This window comes from Lepisosteus platostomus, unplaced genomic scaffold (assembly GCF_059453375.1).
Source record: "Lepisosteus platostomus isolate fLepPlt1 unplaced genomic scaffold, fLepPlt1.hap1 Scaffold_228_H1, whole genome shotgun sequence".
NCBI classification, from domain to species: domain Eukaryota; kingdom Metazoa; phylum Chordata; class Actinopteri; order Semionotiformes; family Lepisosteidae; genus Lepisosteus; species Lepisosteus platostomus.
The window spans coordinates 1-20,729 of NW_028291609.1; the positions used below are offsets into that span (position 1 = coordinate 1).

Sequence of the window (20,729 nt, forward strand, 5' to 3'; positions counted from 1 at the left end):
ACCAGGTGTTTTACACCAGACATTTCCCCTAACCTTATACAACCTCGCTTTGAGTTGTGGAACATTTCTTTATTTTTTAATGTTTTTTTTGACTGTAATCAAGTGTTGTGCTCACTAGGCAGGCCTCCTGACCTTTCACAGTCATGCTTTGTTGTGTGCAACTTTAATTATCTTTTTAGGATTTTTTGAACATGGCAACTTCCACCAAGACGGGTGGGGGGTGTGGGGGTGCTCTTCAATAGCTTTTTCATCTATACACACAAACGGATGTAACCAAGACACTCAGAACCTGTCACGCAGGGGCTGACTGCTGAGGATAGGGATCCAATGCGGTGCCCTTGGTAGGGTTGGCCCAAGACGCAGGCGTAGTCGGAGTAAACAGGCAGGGGCCCGAGTCCGGGAAGGCGTAGAAGTTGCGTCGGTAGGCAGAGGCGTAAATGAAGAGACAGGCTGGGGTCAGGATCCGAGAAAGCGTAAAACAGGCGAAGGTACAAAATCGAGTGGCTAAAGCAGTTGTCGGAAAAGCGGGGTCGAGGTCCAGGGGAGAAGTCATAGTAAGGCAAAAGCGTAGTTAGTAGGTAAGCTCCGGGACAGAATCTCAATCGTGAGCAATGACCGGGGAACAGATGAGGGTTTAAGTAGAGGACTGATTGACATGTGCACGTTTGGTATGGGGAGAGCTCGAGGGAATGCGGGAGCGCTTGCCTGCGTGAGGGAGATTCATGACAGAACCAACAGAATCAACCTGAACTCATAGAAAAACAAGAATGCCCCCGAGACACCTGAATCCCCCTCCTGGACCACTCTGGTATCAACACCCCCAAACCCATCCATACCAGCTAACAAGATTCAGAATCGGTGCAACCCTCCAACCTGGACCAAGAGCAGGATGGGACAAGAACCTGCACCACACTACGTACACAGGTTTGTATTTTTGGCTGAAGATGAAAATGTCTAACATAGATTGTTTTGGTTCTAGCAAACAATAAAAATAGTTGTTAAAATCCAAACACACATAATGAGATCACTCTCTGTCAGTAACATTCTGGGTCTGGGCTCCTCTGTATTTGGGCTAAAGAGAGTTCAACAACATTTATTAAATGCACTGACATCATAATCTGACAAGATCCATTGTTTAGGGGAGACTTGACCACCCACTGTCCCCCTGGTATCGTGAAGCTCATTGTCCTTTAGCTTTCCAAAACCAGAATCACTTGGGACTCCGGGGGGATCGGTGTATGCAAAATATGAATTCCTTATGCAAGAAATTGTATATGGTCAATATAGCGATCATATCTTATCAGCAGATGGTAATCTCCAAGGAACAAGTAATAGGTTTATTCCACGCTGAAAAATGATCAAATGATTGATGAACCCAAGTGATTTGAAAGAAATGTTAAACAACTCAAAGCGAGGTTGTATAAGGTTAGGGGAGCTGTCTGGTGTGTAAAACACCTGGTTGCAGCACTGTGGCTGTTGTGCTTGAAGAGCTATTGACTCGTGAAGAGCACGATGTACTATCCCCATGTACCGCCTGTCTAATGGTGCCATATTGAAAAACTCATAAAAAAATAAAGAAAGGGGCCACAACCACAGCAAGGTTGTATAAGGTTCTGGGGGCTGTCTGGTGTGTAAAACACCTGGTTTCAGCAGTGTGGCTGTTGTATTTGAAATGCTATTGAGCCATGAAGACGACCCACCCGTCCCAGTGTATTACCTGTAGTGTTATCTTCAGAAAATCATTACAAAATAAAGAAAGGGGCCACAGCCACAGTAAGGTTGTATGAGGTTTGGGGGCCTGTCTGGTGTGTAAAACACTTGGTTTCAGCAGAGTGGGTGCTGTATTTGAAATGCAATTGAGCCATGAAGACGACCCACCCGTCCCAGTGTATTACCTGTAGTGTTATCTTCAGAAAATCATTACAAAATAAAGAAAGGGGCCACAGCCACAGTAAGGTTGTATGAGGTTTGGGGGCCTGTCTGGTGTGTAAAACACTTGGTTTCAGCAGAGTGGGTGCTGTATTTGAAATGCTATTGAGCCATGAAGACGACCCACCTGTCCCAGTGTATTACCTGTAGTGTTATCTTCAGAAAATCATAAAAAAATTAAAGAAAGGGGCCACAGCCACAGCAAGGTTGTATGAGGTTCGGGGGCCTGTCTGGTGTGTAAAACACTTGGTTTCAGCAGTGTGGGTGCTGTATTTGAAATGCTATTGAGCCATGAAGACAACCCACCCATCCCACCTGTAGTGTTATCTTCAGAAAATCATAAAAAAATAAAGGTTCCATAACCCAAAACAAAGCTGGGAATAGTCAGATGACCTGCTTAGTGTGCAAAACACTTACCTGCAGCATTGTGGGTGCTGTGGTTTAAATGCTATTGGTTTGTGAACCAGTGCATTGTGCCACATTAAATAAAAGCAAGAGAAAAAGAGATTCAGAACACAAAGCTGTGTCAGTGTTCTGTGTAAAAAATCGGTTTGAACATCATGGGAGCTGTTTTTAATAAGCTGCTGAGTAAAGAATATTTTAATCTTCCTGCTGTCAGTAGTATTGTGAATATAGTTGACCCTTACCTGAATGAAAACAGGACGTAAAGGAAGGGTTTCAGAAATCAAACAAAGCTTTATTCCCGTGCTTACAGTCTGGGTAATGGGAGACCGCGCTGTTCTGCTTCCTATGGTCATACAGTATACGGGTTTTTCGCATGAAGCCGTATTGAACAGTATTTCTCGCTTTGTGAACGTGTGCACACAGCGGTCCCCCGGGTTCCAGTTCGTGCGTAATTACGCATCGATGAAAAACCGGAGGTTTAAAAAAAGATAATTAGCTCACCGATAGATTGATGTAAAGGCTGTGGAAATATCCACAAGTCGTGGTCTTTAAAATGCTTTTGGTTTGAAGGCGTTCTGTGCTTCCATTGCGGAGATATGGACAAAAGCATATCTGTGCTTGGTCAAAAAAATGTCATAAAAACGAAAAAGTAAAGGCTGAGAAAGCATCCACAATGTATTTTATACACAAAGCAAGTGTTTTTGTAACTCTAAGAGATTTCGTGAAAGCGCTACAGGCGTGCCAAAATCGTTTTCGAACTTCAAGCTAACTTTACCCCGGTAACTTGTCTGGTATATTTGAACACAAATGCCGTTCTTCAATTAAAACTAACAGTACATTGTCAGGGACATTCAGTTCTATACAAACAAGAGACAGACGAGAATATTTCTACCGTTCATGTGGACTACGTGTTGACTAACTGATCGGAATATTTGAAAAGTTCGGGCTCATAGCCGATGCAGTGCGTGCTAATTAGAACAACAGCAACGCTGAGCTCTCAGCACCGTACTGAGCCCAGGTGTTTTTCTAATGCTGTCAGGTGCAGTTCATTTACATGAAGGAAATCTCTTACTGGGTACGATTACAATGCAGTAAGTAGCACAGACTGCTTAGGGAGTAGCCCGATGCTTTTAAAAACAACCCGAGCCAGGCAGGAGTCGAACCTGCAATCTCCTGATCCGTAGTCAGACGCGTTATCCATTGCGCCACTGGCCCTGGTGTGATACTGCAGGACTGTAACCCAGTGAGATCAGCACTGCAACTAGTAAAATATTACCCCCGGTCCATTCTTTTCCAAAAGTGAGAAACACCTGTTTTCTACATTTTGTCTGTTTTAAAACCATATCTCTTTAAACCAAACCAAGAGTTTGTCTTTTGCACTGATATTCTGATTCATTTCGATTTCAAAGAAAAAAAAAAACATTATCTTCCAAAGCATCATAAAATTGTCCCTTCCTCCAGACTCTACTTCTCTCTTATAGTAGTACAGCAGACCTTTCCAGGTGAGCAGATCACAGAGTCCGAAATGAGCTTCCTCCATCAAGCAAAGTACCTGAACATGACTCTGTCTTCATAAAAGCGCCCCTGTAATAAAGAAATTCAATCTGAAATCAAGAGGGCAGTTGCCTACTGAAATACAAGAAGTCATCAATTTTAACCTAGCAACACATTAAAGGCTGCATCTATACAAGTACGATTCTAGAAATGCTCACCAGATTACGTTTTAAGAAGGAACTGCGCCTCAGGTTCTGCCGAGATCTTAACTCGGATGGCAGGATTCAGAGTCCGGAGTGTGGACTGATGGCGCACGGAGGGTCCATATACTGTGGATCCCTCAGTGATCTTCCGCGTATTCAAACCGCCAGCGTGTGACTCCCCTGTCACCTGTCCTCTCTCCTCTGTGCAGCCGAGCCCGATTCACGGTAAAGTGAAAAAAAATAACTAATCATAACTAGGGTCAGGGAGACTGTTTTCACGAGACAAAGGAATAGCAGAACGGGAAACAGTCTTAACAAACCCAGCACTCTTAGGATGTTGCTGTTGCTGCTGCTTATGTTTTAGGGCCAAACAATCTGCAATTATATGACCTCTCTTGTGACAATAAAAACATTCACGCTCCTCTTTAAGACGTGAGGAACTAGTTTTTACTGGGGGAGACTGAGACTGGGAACTTAGAGTAGACAAAGTCTTCTCCGCACGCACAGACATGAAAACATTCTTATGAGTGAGCACGAACTCATCTGCCAAAACAGCGACTTGCGATAAAGTAGTTACTTTTTGCTCATTCAAATACACAACAATGCGTTCAGGCAAACAGTTCTTAAATTCCTCTAAGAGCATTAACTCACGCAATGAGTTAAAGTCACTCACTTTACTGGCTACAACCCATTTATCAAAGAGAGTGCCCTTCTCTCTAGCAAATTCAACAAATGTCTGGTCTGACACTTTACGATGATTTCTGAAGCGTTGTCTATAAGCCTCAGGAACCAATTCATAAGCCCGTAAGATAGCAGCTTTCACAGTATTGTAATTCAAACTTTCTTCTAAAGAAAGTGTAGAACAAACTTCCTGAGCTTTGCCCACTAATCTACACTGCAAAAGCAGTGACCAAACCTCCTTAGGCCAACGAAGTGATGTGGCAATTCGCTCGAATGCACCAAAGTACGAATCAACTTCCGTCTCCCTAAACAGAGGAACTAAAGCAATGTGCTTACTTACATCAAAGGTGGTAGAGAGTGGATCTTGCAAAGGAGACATGCTAGAGGCCTCGGAGTGGGTTGGCTGCACAGCAGGAGCATTCTTTCGTGCTTCTAGCTCAAGCTGTCGGAGCTTAACCTCTTTCTCCGCCTCGATCTCCATCTTACGAATTGCAAGGCGCAATTCAAATTCTGCCTGGCGCACTTGGGCTTTTTCCTGCGCCTCCATGTGCAAGCGGGCCAAATGAACTTTCAGGCGAGTGTCGCTTTTTGACCCGGCGGAGACCGGAGAGAACGGTTCAAAGGGAGGCAAGGTGGCCTTGACCTCAGCCTCCACTAAGTCTTCAGCCACCCCCTGCACCTCGTCCTGTTCTTCCACCACCATAGCAGGTTTAGCACCAGCCCCAGGAGAACCGGCGTACCTGCTCGTTAATGCAATGACCTCTAACTCTACCAACCTATCCATCACAGCTCTCTTGACGTCCCTTTTAAGAACTTGCGTCGAAACCTGAATCTGGAAGTAATCAGCAATTTGGAGCAATTCGTCCTTCCTACACTTATCCAGCTGCTCAAAGGAAGGTTCCTCCACAAACTTTCGCAAATCAAAAGTAGCCATAACTACAGTACCTTGCCAAAACACAATCCACAAATCAAAATCCTGTACCAACACCAAAATTCTGCAACACAAAAAAAAATCCTTAGGACGGGAATTTGATATCCCGGACGAGCCCCCAATAATGTTACAACCCCAAGTGTCTAGGGGAAAAGGGGTGTAACATTTAGGATAAGTCTTTTGGAAGCAGATGGGTTTTGGTGAGGGACTAGGAAGCGTGATAAGGGTAAGGAACTAGAGTGGTGCCAAAGAAAAGAAAATAACAAACAAAATGGAGCTGGCTAGGACAGTGAGGGAAAGCTAATCTGACTACAAAAGAAAACCAGAAACACACGGTCTTCTGCGTCTTCAACACCCTAGTTAACCTGCACTGACTACCCAAAACCATACAAGACAAATGGCACTCACCCGTACTAAACTAGTGTACTAATACAAAATTAACTAAGTGTGTAAGTGTACCCAACAACCTAAACTAACCTTATATACAAAAGTTCACACAAAAACACAAGTGAACCAGGAATACAAATAAGGAAAAACAAGAGTTATCAACAGGACAGGGTACAAAAGAACACATAAGTTGAACATGTAACACTTGGGCAAGGTAAAGACAAATCAAGGATGAACACACAAACAAACGAAAGTACAAAGAAACTAACGTAAAACCAACAAAACAACAAAGCCGAAGCTATACGAAAATACACAAACACAAAGCAAAACAAACCAACAAACGAAGCCAAAGCAATAACAAGAAGCGAAGCGAAGCGAAGCGAAAACCAAAACCGAACGGGACCGAAGTCAAACGAAAGGCCTTTTCTTTCTGAAAGCCTCCATGTTATATAGTGAATAAAATGTGTTCTGATTGGCTGAAGGCTAATTAATGATGACATCATATTGAAACAGTGGTGTGATGGTTGGCCAATGGGGAAGGGAGAACAATCAAGGGTCAGCAGTGTGGACATAACAGAAAAACACACAGAACACACACTGGGACGTAACAGTGCCGGCGGGGGGCCCTCACCCTGAGGTCTGTGCGGGTCCCAATGCCCCAGCATAGTGACGGAGACGCTGTGTTGTAAAAGGGTGCCGTCCTTTGGATGAGATGTAAAACCGAGGTCACAGCGCTCTGTGGTCATTAAAAATGACCACCAAAACCTTTGACAAAAGCTCTTGGTAATTGATGGTCTTCAATAATGCTCCTCCTTTAGGTACATTTTAAATCAGCTGAAAAATGCTGTGAAATGGGGGGGCACTTCAGGCCAGTGTAGGATTTGGGTTACAAGAACCATAAAAACTGCATGAGAAAGCCCATACACTGAATTACACAGCTTTCTATTCAAAGGAGGACAAAAGAAATTCCCTGAGTTCGATTTTTTGCAGCACAGAGAGGACCACTGTCGTGAGGCCGGTTAGCTCAGTGGGTTAGAGTGTGGTGCTAGTGACGCCAAGGTTGTGGGTTCGAGCCCTGTACGGGCCAGGTCAATTTCTCCTCTCTTACCAAAGCTGTTAGGTCCCTTTCCGTGGTGAGATGGGTTGTCATGCAACACTGCCACATAGTGCCGACAGACAATTAAATGACAAAAATGAAGAGAGTTAAAGCAGCTGGAGAGGTTCTCTTACAACTTTTGAGCTGACACAGTTTTGGAAAATGTTTCCTTCACGCTGCACTGTACCACATAGGCAGCCAAGAGTCTCCAAAACAAAACAGAATTGACAGTCATATAATGTCCATTAACCCCGGTTTTACACGCAGGATCATGTCTGCCATCATAAGAATATGAGTCCAATATTTTAGAATATAGTCAGAATGACTTCTAACCTTACCTGTGGTGTCTTTAATCCCTATTGCTCAATTCATGGTGTACGTACTGCATACATGTGTCTTGAAAATGAGGAATGGGCCCCTGAGACAGTCATTTACCTGTTTCACAAATGATCGTATTTTACTAGAGATTCTGTTTGGGATTCAGATGTGCATTCGGACAGCAATCCCTTTCAAGAAATGATACGTTCTGGATGAGGTCAAAGGTGCTGGAACACTGTATTTAGGATGTGTTTGCAGTGATTGTGTGTCCCCTGCTTCAACGCAGTGATATATAGATGTGCTCCTGTAATTTATTGGTACATGCCCAGGGCAGTAAGCAGTCTGAGGATTTATTTCCAGATGGCATAGAGCAGTGAAGCATTGAAGTAGTGCAACACACTGGATCATTATATTATTAGAATCTATTCTACTTAAATTATTACATTATACACAATTTGAGTTCATTTTAAAAAGTAAAAGGTAATGAAAGGAATGCATTTTCGTAAGAAAGATAATACCGATATGCATGTGATAATCTTCCTTATATCATGTAGTGCGTCATTTGGACACTTTGTGGGATTGAAATACAAAGAAAATCATGTTCTATGGTACAAGATAAATACAAAACATAAGCTTTTATTTTAATTAGATTTGTTTATAAAGCATAAGCAATCATTTATTACATTAATATATCTGAAAATAACATTTTAGCATCATATTATTACATACAGGTCTCTAGCTTCAACACAGTGCTATATATATATATGCTCAGTGATTTATTGGTACATGCCCAGGGCAACAATCAGAATGAGGATTTATTTCCAGACGGGCTAGAGGTAGTGTTGTGAAATACTTCAACACACTGGATCGCAGATTTAGACCCCCTGCACTCTTACTCCTTTCAAAACCAAAGAAATGAAGATATGTAGCAATCACATTGTAACAGGGGTGACAGTGACTTAATGCTTATACAAGTGGACTTCTGGTACCTTTAGGGTACGGTGTTCCCTGAAGGGCTCTCAAACCCCGCATTTCAGATGCCTAGCTGTATCGCTGATGTGTTGCACCTCAGAATCACTTTTAAACCTTACCTCTGGTATCTTTAATCCCTATTGCTCAACGCATGGTGAAAGTATTGCATAAATGTGTCTGAAAATGAGCAATGGGCACCTGAGAGACTCATTTGCCTGTTTCACAAATGATCATATTTGACTAGAGATTCTGTTTGGGATTCAGTTGTGCATTCTGACAGCAATCCCTTTAAAAAAACGATACATTCTGGATGAGGTCAAAGGTGCAGGAACACTGTATTTAGGATGTGTTTGCAGTTATTCTGTGTCTCTAGCTTCAACACAGTGATATATATATATATATGCTCACTGATTTTTTGGTACATCCCCAGGGCAATAATCATTATGAGGATTTATTTCCAGATGTGCTAGGGGTAGTGTTGTGAAATACTTCAACACACTGGATCGCAGGTTTAAACCCCTTGCACTCTTACTCCTTAAAAACCAACAAATGCAGATATGTAGCAATCATATTGTAGCAGACACTCATTTGCCAGTTTCAGAAATGATCATAAGGTGAATCCATCCCCTTCAAAGCTCCATGAAAAAATGATATTTTTAAATTTGAAAAAAAAAACATTATAGAACAACATCTCTTGGTCCACAGAGAGCAACAATCCAACTTTGAACAAAATCCATTGACTGATCCCCGAATCCTGATGTTTCTTCGCATGATATTGGGCTTGCAACCACTTTCTGGAAAACGAAGAAAAAGGCCAAAAATGAAAAAAAAGTTATCAATTCTAGAGCCTAAGAGGAAAACAAGACAAATGTATATCTCCAAATAATTTTATGTGCTTCAGAAAAGCCCAGGAAAGTTTTTTGCATACATGAAACCACGCCCGTTTGCACGTAAGCAGACATGGTTTCACAAACGACTGCATGAAAGCACGCGTGCATGCGAAGTCATCCTGTTGAGCATTTGAAAAGCCGCACCACACCACACTTGAAATAGCTCTTACATTAGTGGTAGACACAGGAATCGCCGCAGGAATCAAAATTGAACCTAGTTGCCACATCACATACATCCTGTTCAACGATAAAAAGGTAAAATCTATCCTCGCTCCAGAGTAAATCTCACGTTGAGGGCATATTTTTTTCCACTTTACCATGAGTCGGGCTCGGCTGCACAGAGGCGAGAGCAGAGTAATGAGGTCACGGGGACAGGGGAGTCACACGCTGGCGGTTTGAACACGCGGAAGATCACTGCGGGATCCACAGTATGTGGACCCTCCGTGCGCCATCAGTCCACACTCCGGGCTCTGAATCCTGCCATCCGAGTTAAGATCTCGGCGGAACCTGAGGCACAGTTCCTTCTTAAAACGTAATCTGGTCAGCATTTCTAGAATCGTACTTGTATAGATTGTTGCGTGCTCTCTGAAGGCACCAGTTCTGTAGGGTTTGGGCATTAACTGGGACAATTATTAATTGTAGCAGTAAATCATAAAATGATTCTTTGGATGGCCTTAGAATCCAACCATGCGATATAACTCAAACAACGCACACACATAGGTACTAATACACGAGGATACATTTATTAATACATAGAATATGCATGTAAACCAAACAGATCTTATCAAGAGGTTTATCAGAATACAAAAGGTATATATTCAGTCAGTTACAAAGAGTTACATATATCAAGAGGACATATGTTCAGTATATCATTCATTTAGACCGTTTTGTAAATGAACTTGGTTATAACTTCTACATTGGATACTCAAAACAAGTACATAACTCTTAGGAATTAAATTGGTACATTTCTGCTCCTGGGCCGTCCTGCCATGGAATTGTCTTGCACCCCTGGAATTCTCCTTAGAATTCTCCTACTGGAATAGTCCTACTAGTTCTCCTGCACATTGTCTATTGTTTGTTTGTACATTGTCTTGATGCACTGGTTGCACTTTGTTTTGTTTTTTACACTTGTTTTACAATCGAGAGACTTTCTGTAAGTAAGAATTCCATTGTACCAGTACCGGTTACATATGGCAATAAAGTTCAAGTTCAAGTTCAAGTTCTCCAGGCTCTCTGTTGCCTGTTTTTACCTGGAGGAACTTTGGCTTGTCATTGGCTGAAAGTTTAATGGGCATCAGAGTCCCACATGGGTTACATTGCCCTACCAGTCCCTGACTGGTTGATCAAGGTGAGATATGAGTCACTTACTCCTGACACCTAGGAATGCAATCCAGATGTCCATCTGGCACTCCCTAGACAGATAGGCGCCAATGGATGACCATTGATCATGATAGCCAGGCTTAGCTAAGTGCATCCCCATTTGGGAGCTGTCCCTTATCAAAAGAAAACATCTTTAAATCAGCCTGCATGAATAGTTTCTCTGTGGCTGCACCACAGAGATGAAGAGAGAGATGGGGCCTCATTTGGGAAAGCACAGCAACACTTATTTCTGTCTTATTAACAAGCATTGCCTCTACATATCCCCCCTTTTTGAAGGTCACGAGGTCCTGAGACGTTGTTGCCTTCAAAACAAAACAGAGTTAAGTGATGTCCCCTGTCATTAGAACATTAACCTTAAATGTCCACATTTCTCCTCGAGAATTCATACCGGAACCAGCATTGGGAACAAACAGGATGAAAAACATCTGGAGTATGTATAAACACGGTAGGAGACATCATCTCAGTCTAGGCATTACAAATCAGGAAGTTCACTGTCAGTATCTGATACCTCTGTAGGCAGATATTTGGGGAAGAAGTAACTTCCTTTCTTTTGAAATGCTAACTTTGACTCATTTGTGCTACCCGGAGTACATCTTGATGTAAGAGTACTGCATTCAGAGTACATTGTCAGCCATGATCCAGCTTCCCAGCAGCAGTGTTACAATAACACCGGTTCCTGTTCCCAGCCCCCCTGATGAACCATGACACCTGTGTTGGGCACCTGCCAGGGTGGTTTGGAGGTTTGTTCCATTAAAGCAAACTAACTACCTGTACCTCCTGAGGGCTTACTGTTTCTTGGATTTCTATCCAATTCAATAGTGTGGCACCTGAAGGCATCCACGACCTCAAGTTTGGTCTTATGTTGTCTGGTTCCAGACCGTACAGTGTCAAGTTACCATGCTGTACTATGGCCTCCTTGGGGCCAGTAGCACGCAAACCTATCAGAAATAGCAAACACACAACAGTGGCGGCAGCAATCAGTCCTCCCAAAAGTCTTTTCGGGTGGCTGATCCCAGTCATCTCCTTCTGAGTGACTGTTGCCTTTCTAAGTTGGCGCAGCATGTACATGGTCTCTTTCTCAGTATGCCATGTGGCATCTTGGGCACCAACATCCTGGAAATCTGAGGAGATCTGACGCAGCTGCTGATGCTGCTCCTCCATTTCCAGGACATCTGCTTTTTCGATTTGTTCATGCCTGTGCTCTAGGAACCCTGCAGGGGGTGGTGCAGCGGTGGAGCATGCCTGACCCTTGGCTTAGTGGTCATCTGGAGCACCTGAGGGATCTGGGATTGTTACTCCATTCTCACTGTTCAGGTCCACCCTGCACACTTCCTGATTGAGGAATCCCTCTATCGGCATGTTTACAATCGTTCGCTGGGCGTGGGTGTAGGACACCTGCTCGCTCCCCCCTTCCCTCTCTAGGGGTTCAGGGAGCTGCCCCAGCACTGGGATAGCTAGTTCACTGTCTTTGAACTCACCATCACCCACCAGGCCCATGTCAGTGCAGGCGGGGATTCTGACACCCCCCTTTTCCATGTTCTGCACTAACAGTCAGGTGGCTTGCCCATCCAGCTCCAGTGGTTGGTGCTGAACCACTGTTGGTCAGACTCAGACTGACAAACTGAGCTGGTGGCTGTAAGAAAACCGGCTCGGCTTTCATTCCCTGTCCCTTCTGGGGGACTGGGTGTATTGGCAACCCTGCCGTTGAGGCAGGAACAATCAGGTCAATCTCACTCACTACCTGGTAGTTGTGAGAAATAATGTTACCTGACTGCAGGTTCCCTGGGTCACAGCAGAGGGAATCGGCATCTGGGATCAGGTGTGTCCACAGCGCAGTAGTCTCAGCGTCCAGCTGAACCTCCTGTCTAACCTGTGAATGTTGCTCCAGGGGATTTCTTTATTTATGTCTTTATTTAGTGGTTTCATTAGTGACAAAGGCTAAACTTTCTTGGAAAAATGTCTTTTATGTAAACCATGTTTGCTATTAATTCATTTAGGACTAGAATATGTTCATTTTCTTCCAATAAAAGAAGGGTTCCATTCGCCATAGTCGGGTTGACATTAGAAGCTTGCCACGCCCGGACTGTAACACCATCGCATTAGCATGTTAAAGCGATTTCGTTGAGGAGCCTGGCTTTCTTAACTAGTAAGTACTGTACTTCCTTGGTTTTTGAGGGGGGAAGGTGTCTTTCGCTGGAAATCTGGTCCCCTTCTACTGTGAAAATACCTGTGAAACCGGTTTAATCCGTCACAGCCAGCACTCCCGCTGGCCACCCACGTGTTATGCTCTTCATTAATGTCTAAGCCGGAACACATCATTATATCTCATTTTGTATTTCTTTAAAAAAAAATCGTTTGCCCAGCCTAACAGTATTGTTGTTATTGTTTTTATCCTGTAAAGCGCTTTGAGGAGCCAGCTTTTAAGGCGCCATATACAATAAAGTTCATTATTATTACTATTGTTAAATTGCTGGACAGAGAGGTGAACATTATTACACGGAAGACAAAGATAGCGATTTATGTGTGGATGCTGCACATTGGTGGGGAGTCCCCATTGCCTGTAAAGCACTTTGAGTGGAGTGTCCAGAAAAGCGCTATATAAATGTAAGCAATTATTATTATGATTATTATTATTATGATTATTATTATTATTATTATTATTATTACGTTGCATTGTGCATTGTGCTGCTGTAATACAGTTTTAAATAATTAAAAGTCTAAACAGTATCAGCTTTATTTATGGGTTTTAAATCAATATAAATGTTTATATTGTAACGCCTAGGTGACTATTCATTGTTATTAAAATGACTTAAATTTGATCATGTTATGATAATTAGAAATATAAATTTGTTTGGTGCGAGTGAAGTTTTATTTAATCTCTGAGCCAGGGAAACATTGTATTTTTTTTAAAAAATGTTTATTAAAAAAAAAAAGTAACGGCTCCAGCAGGATTCAAACACACAACATGTGATGTAGGAGTCAGGAAGCTAACCCACAGCACCACCAGCAAGGTCACACAAACAGTGTCGAAAAAGCCCTACGAAACATTATGTAACAATTCTTGTGTTGCGGTACATGAGTATAATTATATCGTTATTAATTTCTTTAAATACGCGATTCCATATTATATTCCCTTTTAATCAAATTCTTGTACCGGAGCTTGTTGACTCCAGTATCACGTTAGTTAAAGACTTCGATGCTTAAAATGTTTAGGGAGAAATGGAATACTGGTGTGTATGTTTTCTTTAAAGTACCGAGACCAGCCATATACTGTATGTTTAAGTTCCAAAATTAATATCGTTTATGGCCTTCACACGTGTTACAGTATGCTCCTATTCTTTTTATGCTCAGGTACTAAGATTTCCCTTCAGTGGTAAAATTCCATATAAATATTCAATGCTTAAACGGGCACAGTAAAGACATTAAATATACATGTACATATACATACTGTATACAGTACAGTTTGCATACAGTAATATGTTTATGTTCCTAAATCAATCTCTTTTATGAGCATGTGAAAGGCATGGTGAATCGGAGATTCTCAAAAATTACTGTACTTTGCATGATTGGAAACAAATGCGTGATTGCGAAATGCTGTGGTGTTACTTTTACAAAGACGGTCAATGAAAAAAAGAATGTGGACCAGGGCACTACTTTGAGTTTACAGCTTGTCCAAGGTCATTCATTATTAATACTATTAGTAATATCTTCGTTAAAGACTTTGATGGCGACAGCTCAAACATGAGAGGTTGAGCTTTATTAGCTCCACCTTGCAGAAATTCCGGATACTATTATTTTAATTGCGGTTTTATAGGAGAATTTACGGTAACTCGTGGTAGACTGCGTAAAGCGCACCGCAAAATAATGTGGTATCGCCCGCTTGTTTTGAATAGCTGCATCTGTACGCCCCGTGTCTCAACGGTAGGACGGAGTCAAATACTGCCTCGACACGTAACAGCGTTATATTAAACCGCAGGACTTTAGGGCTGTTTTGTTTGAATGTTCAAGGCATTGGTAAGAGCGTAGGTCAAGGGCCATTGGTGCATCTCCTGTAACTGGAGTAAAAATGCTATTCAAAGTGCAGTGACTAAAATCGTCGTCCACATGTCTCCGTTGTTGATTGCTTTCTGTCTAAGAACGTTCTGTTTTCATGTCCGAACGGGGAGACTTTATCATTCCAACTTGAAGCCACCCTTAAGTCCTCTGAGGTGTGTGTGTGTGTGCTTGCACGTATGGCGTAAAAGGTTTCTTAAACGGAGAGCGAACTTGAAAAAAGTTGCCTCCGCCGCCGCCGCCGCCTCGCACTCCCTGTTCGATTGTAGCAAGAAGGCAGCGGCCGTGGCGCTCGCTGTAGTCGTGGCCGAGTGGTTAAGGTGACGGACTTGAAATCCGTTGGGGTCTCCCCGCGCAGGTTCAAATCCTGCCGACTACGGCGTCCTTTGCATTTGGTTGCGTGCGTGCGTGTAAAAGGACCAGCGCCGTTTCGTTTTCGCTGGGACCTTTAACACTCTAAATCGTCTGGACCCGCAGCCTGTGAAATCGATTCTTCAGCACCCACGAAGGACGCTTTGCAGCTGGACACAGATACCGATGCTTTTCTGCAACGAGCTTTCCAGCTGAATTTTCTCGGCAGCTCCCTACTGAACCTGTTCTCCATTGCAACATAGCGGAGGCTCGTCACATCTATAGCAAGGCTGTGTAGGACCGCATACGCCACAGTGACTTGTACACAGACCACATGAAAGGCAAGCAAAATACAATTTTAAAATTCCAAAGACTCACAAGGTCAGAGGAACAGCGATGATCTGAACTGATCTGTTACAGAAGTCTAGGTTGACCTTTTAGAGCTGTAATTGCATTTTTGTTTAATAGAAGATCAAATCTACTCGCATGTACCAGCACCTTACAGTTTATTGATGTTAATTCTGTTTAAGTAATAAGATTGCTAACGATGTTGGACTTTAGCCGGTGTTTTTTAGAACAAATTGCTTACACTTCTGTAAGGAATACGCAGTACGTGCCTTTGTCAGTCATTGCTCACCATACCTGTAACTTTCTTATCTAACTCACTTCCTCAAATGGTGAAGGTCCACAAACATAAATGAAAAAAAATCCCTTGTTGTAGATGAGGTGCACAAAAAAGCAGCCCCTGATAGTGTATAACACATTTATACTATTGCAGAGACACATGTAACATATATATATATACTGTTTATATATATGAAACAGAAATAGAAACAGAAACAGGAATCGCTTACACACCTGGAGAATCTCTGTAGGAATATCTAGCATTTATCAATGGAAATAAAAGCTGCTTTAATACAGTGCATGTTCAAACTCAAACCCTCAGCTGCTGTTCTTGTTTGTTTTGGGACAAATTGCAACTGAGCATCGCATGAGCCGTTACGTACCCTTATCTGTTAGGGAATTTCAAGGGAGGAGTTAGGTCAGAATGGGTAGGCTGCAAAACAACAAGTAAAGATTTATTCCAAGATGAAACGTTGTGGCGGTTTTCTTATCTTTTCAGCATGGACTAAACTTTTACGTGTTCCTTATATGCTATATATGTATATATTAGCACCAATGTCGTTCTTAAAAACTAACATGAAATTGTCAGGGACATTCAGCTATATACAAAGACGAGACAGACAAACTAATAATTCTATATTAACGTGGCCTACATATTGACGCAATGATCGAACTAACTGACATGTTCTGATTCAGATTCCCTGCAGTTTATGCCAATTAGAACAATAGCAATGCTGAGTCCTCCCCACCCTACCGAGCACAAATTCAGCTGCTCTCCAGTTCTGTTCTGCATGTTTTTTCATTGCAATTGAGCTCGGAGCTGGAGATGATCTCCATACAGTTCTGTGTTAACTAGCCCGCACTTGCGTGCTAATTTACGGGTTGTGGCAAATGCTTTTCTATAGTTCATATACATGACAGCAACCTGTTACCGAGGAACCTGAGAGGTTTAAAAGCCACACGAGCCAAGCAGGATTCGAACCTACAATCTTCTGATCCGAAGTCAGATGCATTATCCATTACGCCACTGGCCCATAGAACATGTGCTTGCACTCCACCACAGAGAGCTCTACACTGCTACTAGTAGTACACTTCCCCATCTAAATTTTCACAGCAAGAAACTTGTGTTTCCTACTATTTTTATCAGGTTTAAAATATCATCTCCTTAAAAAAGAAAAAGTGTTGATGTGTCGTGCTGAAATTCCGATTGATTTTGAATTCAAAGAAAAAAGGTTTTCTTCCAAAACACCATGAAATTGTCACATCTTGCAGACAATAGGTGTATTCCATGTTGAAAAGAGAAGAAAGAAAACCATGGAGCCTTTTACAGGTGTGAGGCTTCTTCAGGTGTGAGAAGACCTCACAGCCGAAACACTGTGTTTCCGTTCTTCTCTTTTCAGCATGCAATAAACCTATTACTTGTTCCTTTGCAGCCGAGGCATGCTGACGTAGCTACCCAGCTGAACATCTTGCAGACTCTACAGTACTTCTCTCCTGTAGAAGTAAAGCAGGGCTTGCTGGGTGAGCTTTTGCTCCGGTAAATTAGGTCACGTGTCATGTTAAATCACTTCTTCTAAACACAACATTTGCTGGTGCTAGCTTTCCCCATGAAAAGAGACATTTCCCTTACAGTACATGACATATCGTTTTTATTCTATCAATAAGTATAGAAATTAAAAGAAAAAATGGTGTCGCCAAAGAATGGGAGGTGTCAAGGGCATTGAGCTCCTTGGACATGAAAAGTGCCCGATAAATGCCATTTCTCATCATTTCTCTTGGCGTCAGTTCTGCTATTAAATGGGACGGAGGCAACGGGCTCAGAGAGCAGGTTAAGTGCACACCGAACACAGATGTGTCCAAGTGTCTGTAAAAGGGCGGTGCTCTGCTGGCGCTGTTCCCTAGTGGCTTAAAGTGCCTGCCTAGTAAGCAGGCGATCCTGGGTCTGAATACCAGCGGTGCCTCTCTCCGTGTCTTGTTGTGCCGAATGTCTCATTTCAGACAAACATGTACAGCTTGGTTCAGTTTAATGCAAGAATTCATTTCCTTTCTGGAATAACTTGTTTTTGAAGAAATCCATACAGCTTGTGAAAGATGAAATCCATTTCTTGGTTGTCAGTGGAAAAAGATTGCCGGCTGCAAGAAGTGCAAGTGATTGTTTTCTTTGACCATAAACCTGCAAATGTAGGGAGCTCAAGCGGCCGTCAGTCTCTGTGGTGCAATCGGTTAGCGCATTCGGCTATTAACCGGAAGGTTGGTGGTTCAAGCCCACCCAGGGACGCATGTCTCAGTTTTTCCAATGTAAACATCATCACCGCTAAAGAAAATGGCGCAGAAGGCTCCACAGTCGAAACGTTGTGCTTCTTTTCTTCTCTTTTCAGCATGGAGCAAACCTTTGCTTGATCCTTTGCAGCCTACGCATGCTGACACAGCTACCTTTCTCTTAACGCGCCTCAATCATTATTCACCAAAACCATCAGCAGAATGTGTCGCCTTTGTGGTGATGTCACTCCTCTGCTTCACAAATGTCCTTAGTGACGGACCATTTCTTTCTGCCATTTTTCCGGAGCGGTTATTGATTGCTCCATCATTTCCCTCATACTTTCCATCCCTAGATTGAAAAAAAAAAACAGAAACAGGCTGACAGGACGACAATCAAATTGCAAAAACTCATCAAAGCACTCGATAGAGTATTTGAATCCACAAGTAGCTACGAGCAACTTTGTCCTGGCTTGCATGAAAGTCGGAAAATGTCAAAAAGAAAAAGATGGTGGCTTTTTCATATTCGTTCTTTTATTTTTAGTTTGTTGCTTCTTCTGTCCATTGTCCTCCTGCCTGGCTCTTGACCTGTGACTGTTTGAACGCACACAGTAGACTTTCATGCAGGGGATTTGTCCTGAGCCTCTGTGAAAGACCCACCCACCCCCATAAATAACTGCTCTAGAAACACATGAATGCAAAACTAAACCACAGCTTAAAGAGGAGCTTGTCATGACCGCCAGGCAGTTAAGACCAACTCTTAAGCAATCTAATCAGCACCAGCAGCGGGTGATTATTAACAAACGCCGCCGCACGAGTTAACCCACCTGCACACACTCCACCGTGCGGTACGCAGTGCTATTTTTACCATCTTTACCTGCTTCCCGCTGGTATTGAGTCTACTCCTTGAGAGCTCTACCTGGCGTTTTTTCCATTACTTCTTTTATTCTGGATATTGGACTCCCCTTCTGCCTTTTCGACTTTGGACCTCACCTCTCACCTTGGACTGTTTGCCACCAGTGTACTCCCTGGATTACAACTTACCTTACGCCTCTTGACCACGGAACAAAGCAAAGCAGAGCAAAACAAAAAGAACAAACGAAAACCCTCACGTCCCGCACTTGCATATAATGCCGTTACGTGCCCAAGCAGTATTGTACGTCATCCTGGCACTGCACCCCGGGGCGTACGGTATATGGGAACGAGCACACGCCACGAATCGTCTCAAATCACTCCCTACAGCTGTAAGGCGCCTTGAAGCATGCACCCCCAACATTCTTCTTTGCGCATCTGTGAAAGGTAAACTCTTGAGCAAACTCTGAACCAGCTCAAAGGAAACTAATCCGATTAGACGTTACTTTGACTCATCCTTTAAGGGACCCTTGTTAATTGGAGAAATCAATGATTTTGAATGAATTCTGTATGCGTTAAAAGACAGCTATACACTGAAAACATGCAGGACACTTCTCATGATGTTTCCCGAGCCGAAACACAGTGCGTTTTTAAAAGCCATCTGACAAAGCCCGCCCACTGAAAACTGCAGCAGATCGTGTAAAGACGTTCAACTTTGTAACTACTGCACGCACAGGAAGCAGAATAAATTCCTCTTTTCCGGTTTTATTTATGCGAACCATAAATAAACCAAATAAACCAAGTTGCAAGAGGCCCGCACCCACAGCACAAATTGCGCAGCCTAGGCCACCTCCTCGCCCCGCACGCCACCGCCTCCTGCTGGGCCCACTCTTTCGCACACTCACACGCCACACTAACACTCAAAAGTGTGGGCAAAACGAGAAAACGAGCGCGCCGTTTCCTACACATCTGCAGTCGGCATTGCGCATTCGCAGCATGTCCCGGGATGCAATTCGGCCTCATTTGCATAACTCCAGACCGGCAGATCGCCACGCAAGCTCGCGACGTGCGCCTGCCACACACCGAACAAACCTTTTCAGCAATTTCCAAAAAACGGGCCTGCTCACCTGCCCACAAGGCTCCGTCTCTTACCTGCTCTCCAGAGCCTGCTGCCTTCTGTGCTTTTCTCTCGGCACCGCTGCAGCGCACACAACTCCTGCAGCGGGAGGTGGGAGAAAGTTCCCGCGCTCCGCCGCAGGGAAGGCTCGCTCCGTGCGCACACGTCCTTTCGATGCCAGTCCAACAGTTGCTCTGCATTAGCTGCGTCGGGGCTCCGGCGTGTCGCACCTCACCTCACCTCACCTCACCTCACACTGCCCCCTCCTTGAATGTCTGGCGCTGGGCATGCCCCGCTCTCCTCCGCCTTATCTTATCGCGTGTGAGCACCGACAATGGCCACAATGCCGGGGAATGGCACCTGTAAATTAATTATCTTCTCTTGCAGCCTGAGATCATGTCCTTCTTTTGGCTCCCTCCAGTTCTGATAAAAAATCTCACTCTTAGATGTGTTAATTTTTGCAGAGGAAGCCAAAGAGAACCGATCACAGCACTGCAGAGCTCTGCTAATTGAGGCATTGTCAGAGAGGAGTAGGGTGACGTCATCCATGTATAGAGATGTCTTTACCTCTCCTCCCCCACTTCCAGGCACTGGTATCCCATTAATGGCCTGATCCTGGCGCAAGGCACAGGCTAAGGGCTCCATAGCCAAAACGAATAACAAGGGGGATAATGGGCAGCCCTGCCTCACCCCTGAACAGACTTCAAAGGGGCGTGATCTATTGCCATTAACCATTACTCTGCTGTTGCTACCTGTGTACAGCAGGTTAATCCACTTTCTCATGATGGGG

At 43.5% G+C, this 20,729-nt stretch overlaps 4 non-coding genes across 4 annotated transcripts; 2 read left to right on the forward strand and 2 right to left on the reverse strand.

Moving 5' to 3' along the window:
• Positions 1-3,476: 3,476 nt before the first annotated feature.
• On the reverse strand, positions 3,477-3,549 carry trnar-acg (transfer RNA arginine (anticodon ACG)). The gene has a single exon. It is a non-coding gene; the product is annotated as a tRNA-Arg (tRNA).
• Positions 3,550-15,036: 11,487 nt separating this feature from the next.
• trnas-uga (transfer RNA serine (anticodon UGA)) lies at positions 15,037-15,118 on the forward strand. Its single transcript has one exon. It is a non-coding gene; the product is annotated as a tRNA-Ser (tRNA).
• A 1,557-nt stretch (positions 15,119-16,675) lies between these two features.
• Positions 16,676-16,748, reverse strand: trnar-ucg (transfer RNA arginine (anticodon UCG)). The gene has a single exon. It is a non-coding gene; the product is annotated as a tRNA-Arg (tRNA).
• Positions 16,749-17,918: 1,170 nt separating this feature from the next.
• On the forward strand, positions 17,919-17,992 carry trnan-auu (transfer RNA asparagine (anticodon AUU)). The gene has a single exon. It is a non-coding gene; the product is annotated as a tRNA-Asn (tRNA).
• Positions 17,993-20,729: the final 2,737 nt, after the last annotated feature.